The sequence below is a fragment of the Dipodomys merriami genome, unplaced genomic scaffold, assembly GCF_024711535.1.
Source record: "Dipodomys merriami isolate MVZ:Mamm:240054 unplaced genomic scaffold, mDipMer1.0.p SCAF_3, whole genome shotgun sequence".
Classification (NCBI taxonomy): Eukaryota; Metazoa; Chordata; class Mammalia; order Rodentia; family Heteromyidae; genus Dipodomys; species Dipodomys merriami.
Genome location: NW_027204492.1, coordinates 86,927,468 through 86,936,056, shown reverse-complemented (window position 1 = coordinate 86,936,056; position 8,589 = coordinate 86,927,468). Strand labels below are relative to the sequence as shown.

General features: G+C 38.1%; 1 long non-coding RNA gene across 1 annotated transcript in view; it reads right to left on the bottom strand.

Moving 5' to 3' along the window:
• Positions 1–405: 405 nt before the first annotated feature.
• LOC138839629 (uncharacterized) overlaps positions 406–8,589 on the bottom strand; it is a 31,703-nt gene continuing 23,519 nt past the window's right edge. Inside the window, exon 3 of the long non-coding RNA XR_011376001.1 lies at positions 406–1,040. This is a non-coding gene — a long non-coding RNA (uncharacterized lncRNA). The remainder of the gene's footprint in view (positions 1,041–8,589) is intronic.

The following is an 8,589-nucleotide window of genomic DNA, read 5'->3' as shown; positions in this document are numbered from 1 at the left end:
TTTGGGCCTGGGTGCTGTCCCTCAGCTCTTCAGCTCAAGGCTAGCTCTCTACCACTTGAGCCACAGTGCCACCTGCGGCTTTTTCTGCTTATGTGGTGCTGAGGAATTAAACCCAGGGCCTCATGCATGCAAGGCAAGAACTCTACCACTGAGCCATCTTCCCAGCCTGAAAAGCCTGTTCTTTAAAATCAAGAAAATATAGCCTGGAAGCAAATTTTCTTTTCTAATAGACAAAAAAACCTCCAGAAAGTATGTGATATATTTAATTTAAAAATCCCGAGAGTAGCACAAATATTATATTCAAAACCAAGATATGAAACCAGATTTTATTAGAATGTGGTTGTTGTTTCACAACATTAATGTTAAACACAAGATTCAGATCATAGTGGATCATATATAGTTTAATTTATATATTTTAATCAATGGAAACAATTATTCTGTTTCATTTTCCATTTAGTCTTTCTTGATAAAAATCAATTACAAGTTGAGGGCATTTAGCCTTAGCCTCTTTTGCCAGCACCAACTCAACTTCATCTACATTTTTCCACTTTATGAGGAACATCAGTTCTCCAAAAATATCGGTGACACCAATGATTCCTTCCGGATTCAGACCCCTAGCAAAGCCGTTCCTATCTTCAAAATCACTTGGAGGTGAACCAGATTCATCAGAATTTATGAATGCTGTGATTAAGTCAGCACAGTTTAAATTTTCTTCAGTTTCCCAGGAATTATATGTATCTGAATAGCCTTTCCATTTCAGGAGGTATTCTATGTTGCCACATCGTACACGACGACTCAGCACTTTTTCCACCTCAAACTCTCCAGGCTCTAACTCTTCCACTTTTACAGACGGTTTGCTCTGTCTCTTTCTTCTTTTTCGTGGTACAATCTCCTTGGAGGCCATTTTTAGTGGGGATTTGAGAGGCTAATATTAACCACCTCAGATACCCTGGGTCAGAATCCTGCAGCAAATGTGGCCAGTGAGCTTCAACCTCTAGTCAGCTCCGATGGCAATATTCATTAAATTTTTATGGTAATTACTGGAAATAGAAAAAAGGTCCAAATTAATTGTGAAACTTCTAACTCACCCTGCTTGAAGACTAAAAACTGTCTATCAGCATGGCATGCACCTCAACAACAACCTGGCTGGTAGTAATAGACAAACAAAGCAAAACAGATAAATACTACCAGGGTGTTAAAAACTTAATTGTCATTGGAATCACAACCACAAAATAAGCAAGGCAAACCCCAAAAATATTCAGACCAAGACAAACCCTATGAAACTTATGAAAATTAAATTTTAAAACAAGTCCATATTGCCCCTAGAGAAATTTATTGACTATAGAGGAACACTGATTTAAATACTAGCATAGTACATTACTTCCCTGAATCCAGAAAAATCTAGAAGTAATGGTACATTTCCCAAATGTTGAAAATAAAGAACAGTCACCTCTGAATTCCAGGTTCAGGAAAATATCCTTCCAAGATTGGGGGAAATAAAGACATTCTCAGATGACAGAAAATTTAGAGAAGTTGGAGGGGGGAGGATTAGGTGGGGGGCAGGGGGAGGATGGAAAGGGGAAACAAAGGAGGAGGCTATAATGCTCGATAAGAAATGTACTCATTATCTTGCCCATGTAATTGTAACCGCTCTGTACAGTATTTTCACAATTAAAAAAAAGAAAATTTAGAAAAGTGTCACCAGCAGATGTATCAATAATGAATGTCTAAAAGAAATTCTTCATAGACAAAGGAAACAATACTAGAAAGTGGCTTAGAACTTTAGAAAGGGGCTGGGAAGGTGGCTCAGTGGTAGAGAGCTTGCCTTGCATGCCTGAGGCCCTGGGTTCGATTCCTCAACACCACATAAGCAAAAAGAAAAAAGCCAGAAGTGGCGATGTGGCTCAAGTGGTAGAGTGCTAGCCTTGAGCTGAAGAGCTGAGGGACAGCACCCAGGCCTAGAGTTCACACCCCACGACTGGACCCCCCCCAAAAAAAAAGAAATTTAGAAAGAAAAGAAAGAAATATGTAAAAATCAGGATGAATAAAACAGATACACCTTCCCTTGTGTAATTTAAAACCTCTTGAGTTATTGAAGGAAAAGTTGTATGATTATTTGATATTGGGTTCCATTTTTAAAAGAAATAGATGAGAAATTTATATTCCAAGAGCTGGATGTGTGGATGAAAGGGTAGACCAATTGGCTACCACACACAAAGCTCTGGATTCAAATCTCAGTACCACCAAAACAAAACACATCTCCCAAGTAGGAGGATAAAAGGGCTCCCTATATGAAAATAAGTTCTATCCACTTTAGTACAAGTCAAAAATAACAAAAACAATAGACTAGGATTAATTATATACATATATTTTCATCACTACAATGATTATCAAGAAAAGTACACAAAGTGTACTCAAAACACTAAATATGTCCAAATATTGTAGTTACCCACAGTAAAGCAAGAAAAGGAAAACAAGAATGAGAAACAGGGAAACAGACAGAAAACAAAAGATTATAAAAATATTAGAGTTGCCTGAATCCAGTCGCTCATGCTTAGAGCACCATGAGAGTGAGATTTGGTTGCTTTTTTATGGCGAGCCCAGGAAGCAAACATCTCTAGATGACATTCCCAAAATAGCTAATCAATAAAGGGAAGATAGAGTGGCTCAAGCACTATAGCACCAGCCAAACAAGCATCAAGCTCTGGATTCAAACCCTTGAACTGCCAAAATCTAAAAATAAAAAATCTATGCATAAGCCCTGACATTATGTTCAGGTAAATAGTAAACATAATTGTTTTTTTAATTTTTTATTTTTTATTGTGAACATACTGTACAGAGGGGTTACAATTACATGGGCAAGATAATGAGTACATTTCTTATCAAGCATTGCAGCCTCCTCCTTTGTTTACCCTTCACATCCCTTCCCAGCCTCCCCCCTCCCCCCATCCAATCCTCCCCCCCCCCCACCAAAGTTGTAAAGTTCGTTTTTGACATGACAACTTGTACTTCTCATTGTTGCAATGGGTCCACCTGTATCCTTATTTAAACGACTTGCTTTTCCCCTTCCCCTCCACAAATTATACCAACATCAAATACAGTAAAAGCAGGGGTTATGCTGTGGGGGGAGGGACATACAAAGCAACAAAGAAATAATCTTATAAATGCGTTAGAAACAAATGCATGAAAGAAAAAAAACATTTAAATACATATCTTAAGGGTTCATTTTCCTAACATCACATTATCTGACCTTTTCTGCTTGACTCATACATATACTAGATATTGCAAATAAGGGAAAGCATGGGACCTATGTTTCTTTGGGCTTGGCTTACTTCACTTAATATAATTTTTTCCAAGCCTTTCCATTTCCTAACAAATGGGGAAATGCCATTCTTTCTGATGGAGGCATAGAATTCCATTGTGTATATATACCACATTTTCTTGATCCATTCATCTACTGAGGGGCATCTGGGTTGGTTCCATATCTTAGCTATGGTAAATAATGCTGCAATAGACATAGTTGTGCTGGTAGCTTTAGTGTGGTCTTGTTTGTAAACATTTGGGTAAATGCCCAAAAGTGGGATTGCTGGGTCATAGGGGAGCTCTATGTGAACTCTTTTGAGGAACCTCCATACTGCTTTCCAAAGTGGTTGAACAAGTTTACACTCGCACCAACAATGAAGTAAGGTTCCATTCTGTCCACATCCCCTACAACATCTATTGTTATTAGAGTTCTTGATTTTTGCCATTCTAACTGGGGTGAGGTGGTAGTAAACATAATTATATGAAAGTATGTTCACAAACTATTTCACTATTTAACCACCTGGAGGAGAGATGCTGTTCAACTTGAGCCATGCTATCAGTCCATAAAATAATGTTGTTATAAAAAATGAGTATATAGCCAAGCATCTGTGGCTCATACCTGTCATCCTAGCTACTCAGGAGGCTGAGAACTGAATATCAAAGTTTGAAGCCAGCCCAAACAGGAAAGTGCATGAGCCTTTTATCTCCAATAAACTACTAAAAAACCTCAAAGTGGTGATGTAGCTCATGTAGTAGATCACTAGCCTTGAACAAAAGAACCTAAGGGACAGTGCCCATGCCCAGAGTTCAAGCCATAGGACCAGCAAAAAAGAAATAGTATATGTTTCCTATAACAACCTCTCTTGAGTAATAATAGCACAGATATTTAAAATGTAGAAATGCAAAGAACAATATATTATACAAACCTTAAGTTACAAAAGCTGTAGTGGTTATATATTAATATCAGATTTCTAAGAGGCCTCTTCCAAATGACTCACATAGGATGTGCTACTCCTCTATCAACAAGTCCTAACAACATGAGTGAGGTGCTATGGGTTTTTTGTTTCACTGGTATATTCTTCCCCCTATGGTATATCCTCTGTTGTCACTGTATGTGGTTTTGGTATCCTGGTATTGTATATACATTTATTTGAGTTAGGGAAGGGAAGGGGAACAACAGAATGGTGAGACAAAGGACAAGGGAGGAACCAATGCAACATTGATATACACAAGACAGTTTGTTGGAAATGATCTGTACAACTTGAGGGTGGGGGTGGGGTATGGGAGGGAGGGAAAATAGGAGAAAAATTAGGGAAGGGGTAACAAGTTTGACAAGAAATGTACTTATTACCTTAATTGTGTAACTGTAGCCCCTCTGTACATCACCATGACAATAATTTTTTTTAAAAAAAGCTTGCTACAAATTCAGGTCCTGAGACATTTTTGGGGACTGGTCATTTGGACACCTAGCACTATTCAAAACAACAGACTCCTAGGAGGAAACACAACATAGCTACAGGTTGTACAAATGGCTTAAGCACAGATCCTGTACGTTCTAGTCAGATATGGTGGGAACATTCTCCAAATCTAAGTTCCACACCCATCCAGAGATTTGCTTTACCATGAGGCCTTTCCCAGTAGAGCTTTCAGGCCTGCTGGGTTACCTCTTTTCTGCCAAGCTTGGAAATCAGGGAACTTGTTAACCCAGGGTGAACCACATGCAATCAAGTTATGCAGTGAGCCACTCTGAACAATTCTGCAAATAGTGATACTCTCCTAAAATTCAAGTTCCTAAATGTTCACAGAGGCTTTGCTCTCTTTCTCTTAATTTGCATAGCTTCGCAGTATGTTTGGATTGAGGGATTTTCCTAACACCAATACCACACAAAGACAAAACTACACACACTTACTTTCCATCAAGTTTCACACAGAAATCTGCAGACAGATTAGTAGAAGAGAATCTCAAGTCTATAATTCAATTTGATCATTTCTACTTGTGTTGTATTGAATCTCTGCAGAGTTGATTCAAAAATCAATGTTAGTCAATGCAATATACCACAGTGTAAAGAAATTATGTGTGATAAAATGTAGCATTCACTTATGATTTAAAAATCTCTTAGGAAATATGGATAGAGGATTCCTTTCTCAAGTTAAGAGACTATATAAGAAAAGTGAGAGAGTTGAGAATTGAGTGCGAGAAAAAGAAGAGGGTGCCTCATCTTTTTTAAGTATGAGAAGAACATTCTTCCCACTAGTAAATACTATATACACACTTCCCAGGGTGCTTGTAGACAGGTATTCCCACAGGCACCAAGGCCTGTAGACTGAAAACTTAGTGACATTTTTTGGGACTCTGGTGATTGCTTGAATCTGTAGCCCCTGTCCTTCAGTACCTGTTGAGCTTGAAACTTGCATTCCAAACTTGTTGAGTTTATAAGCAGGAGGAAGATTAGATGTGGATGTCTCTTTCCCCGTAGGCTATGTCAGCCCTCTTCCCAGACCTTTCTGCAGCAATAATTGCTTCTTGCTCCATTAGGAATGGCTAGTGATGGACAGTGCCTGCCAGGCAGGACACTCTCTCAATGTGGGTGAGCTGCAGCTGCTTCCAAACTCAAAGCCCCTCTCCTGCCCTCCTCAGCCCTTGCTACTTACTCTTACATATTACACATCTCTGGGTATTTTCATTTGGGCCTCCAGAGCTGGGGTGGAGCAAGAATTTGAAAATGAATTGCTTCTTTGTGAATTAATAATATGTGTAAGCTCAAGGTGTTTGCCATATATACACCTTTAGAGAATTTGTATACAGGGTTTTCCCAGAGAAAGCATTTGGCTGAAGAAGAAGGTTAGATCTGCCTAAATCCTGAGGCCAATGTGAATTTCCTGATGTTTATCCAACTCAGCTGAGTGACTCTATGCTTTTTCTTTTTCGTTCTCTCTTGTTTTGTTTTGTTTTTTGGCACTTGCCTCAGAGTCTCAGGCTCTTACTAGGTTTTTGACTCAAGGGAACTCTACCACAAGGGCTTCACTCCAAATTGGTATTCCAAATCTTCGATGACATAAATATACATATATGCATAAATTTACATATACACACATATATTTATATACATAAGGATAAATATATACCTACATATATTTATAAGTATTTGAATATACAAATAAATATCATGTTACAGAGTTGGATATAATCTACAATGTGTACATAAATCTGCATTTCACCCAGTATTATTTCTAAGGCTATCCTATCTGGGGAACTTATGTTTGATACTGCTCCTATTCGTATTTGGCAATGGCTGGACCATTCCCAAGAACTTTTGCTGTCTCAGTTTCCCTTATCAGATTTCTCAAGCATCACAGTAACTTTTAACCAATGGTGATCTCACATCATTTACAATCTATTGAGGAAAGAGCAGATAAGTTATCCCAGGAAGACAAAATCTGGTATACCTATCATGTAAATACTATAGTGTTTTAAGCTAGGCCTGTAATCCTAGCTATTCATGTGGTTGAGATCTTAGGATCATAGTTCAAAGTGAGCCTCAGGCAGAATATTCTGTGAGACTCTCATCTCCAATAATACCTCCCAAAAGCCATAGTGGAGCTGTTACTTGTCATAAAGTAAAATATTAAGCAAAAAAGCTCAGAGACAGGGGCCAGGCATTGGGTTTAAGCCCCAGATCCCCCACAAAAAAACCGTGCTGCACTTGTTGGTTGCCATGGGAAGTACTGTCAACAACATTCCATCTTGGTTTTCTTCTTACAGTATAAAGTTGCTGTGACTGTGGAATATATAAACATATATATACATATATATACACATATATATGCTAATAAAAATTCAGTTGGTATTTGAGTTGTAATGGTGAGAGATAATTTGTAAATTATATTTCAGTGTCTTTCATTGATTTTTTTTGGGGGGGGTCCGGTCATGGGCCTGAACTCTGGGCCTGGGTGCTGTCCCTCAGCTCTTCAGCTCAAGGCTAGCGCTCTACCACTTGAGCCACAATGCCACTTCCGGCTTTTTTCTTATGTGGTGCCTGAGGAATCAAACCCAGGGCCTCATGCATGCAAGGCAAGTGCTCTACCACTGAGCCACCTTCCCAGCCCAACTCTGACGCTAACATTGTTCTGATTAGAAATGAAATATTTTTCTCTGTGATTGAGGCGAAGGAAGGATGCTTTCACTCATCACTTAGGCTCAAAATAGCCCAAATGCACTAGACAGCATAATAAGGCAAACAGAAAAATAAAAGACAAAAAATTGGAAATGAGAAAATGAAACTATCCCTATTCACAAACAATGTGATTTTCAGTGTAGAAAATTCCATAGACTCTATCAAGAGACACTTATACCTAATTAAGTTCAGGAGACCACAAAACATATAAGATCAGCATACAGTGGGTCAAAGAATACTGTATTTAGGAAATATGACAATGAAATCCCTTTGTGTAACTATTATGTGCTAATAAAAACAAAAATCAAGCCAGCCCTGGTGGATCACACATGTAACCCTAGCTACTCAGGAGTCTGATATCTGAGGATCACGGTTCAATTCCAGCTCTGGAAAGACTAGGAGACTCTTATTTCCAATTAACCCAAGATAAACAAAAATGGTGCTGTAGCTCAAGTGCTGGAGTACTGCTAAAGAATACTGCTATTCTTGAGTGGAAAAACCTAAGAGACCGTCCTCAGGCACTGACATCAAGCCCCAGTAGTGACACACACAATCAGACACACATGTACACAAAACAATACCACTCTAATCTGTTCTGCACAAAATGAAGTACATAAAAACTGAACAAAATATATACAGGATGTGTATGCTGAAAATTCCAAAATGCTGATGGTAAAGTATAGACATGGAATTAAAAAATCAGCAAAAATCAGGGCTGGGATTGTAGTTCAAGTGGAAATGAGCCAGCCGAGGTAATGTGAGGCCCTAAATACATAACCTAGTGCCACCAAAAAAGAAAAAAACATAAGGGAACAATAATGGGAGTTAAATGCATGAATGTAGAAGGCACAACAAAACCCATTTGTAAAATTCATTTATATCAATAAAATATTAAAAATAGTTTACTCATACTGAAAAATGAAAGAGAAATTAAAATTGTCAATTTAAAATTATTTAAACTGTAATGTAGTAAACTATAAAAGTGTTATATTTCTAGAAGAAAGCATAGACTGACTAGGTGTGTATTTCTCAGACAAGTCACCAAAACATAACATATATCACACAACTTGAAAAACTGGATATCTGCAAACTTAAACATTCTGTTCTGAAA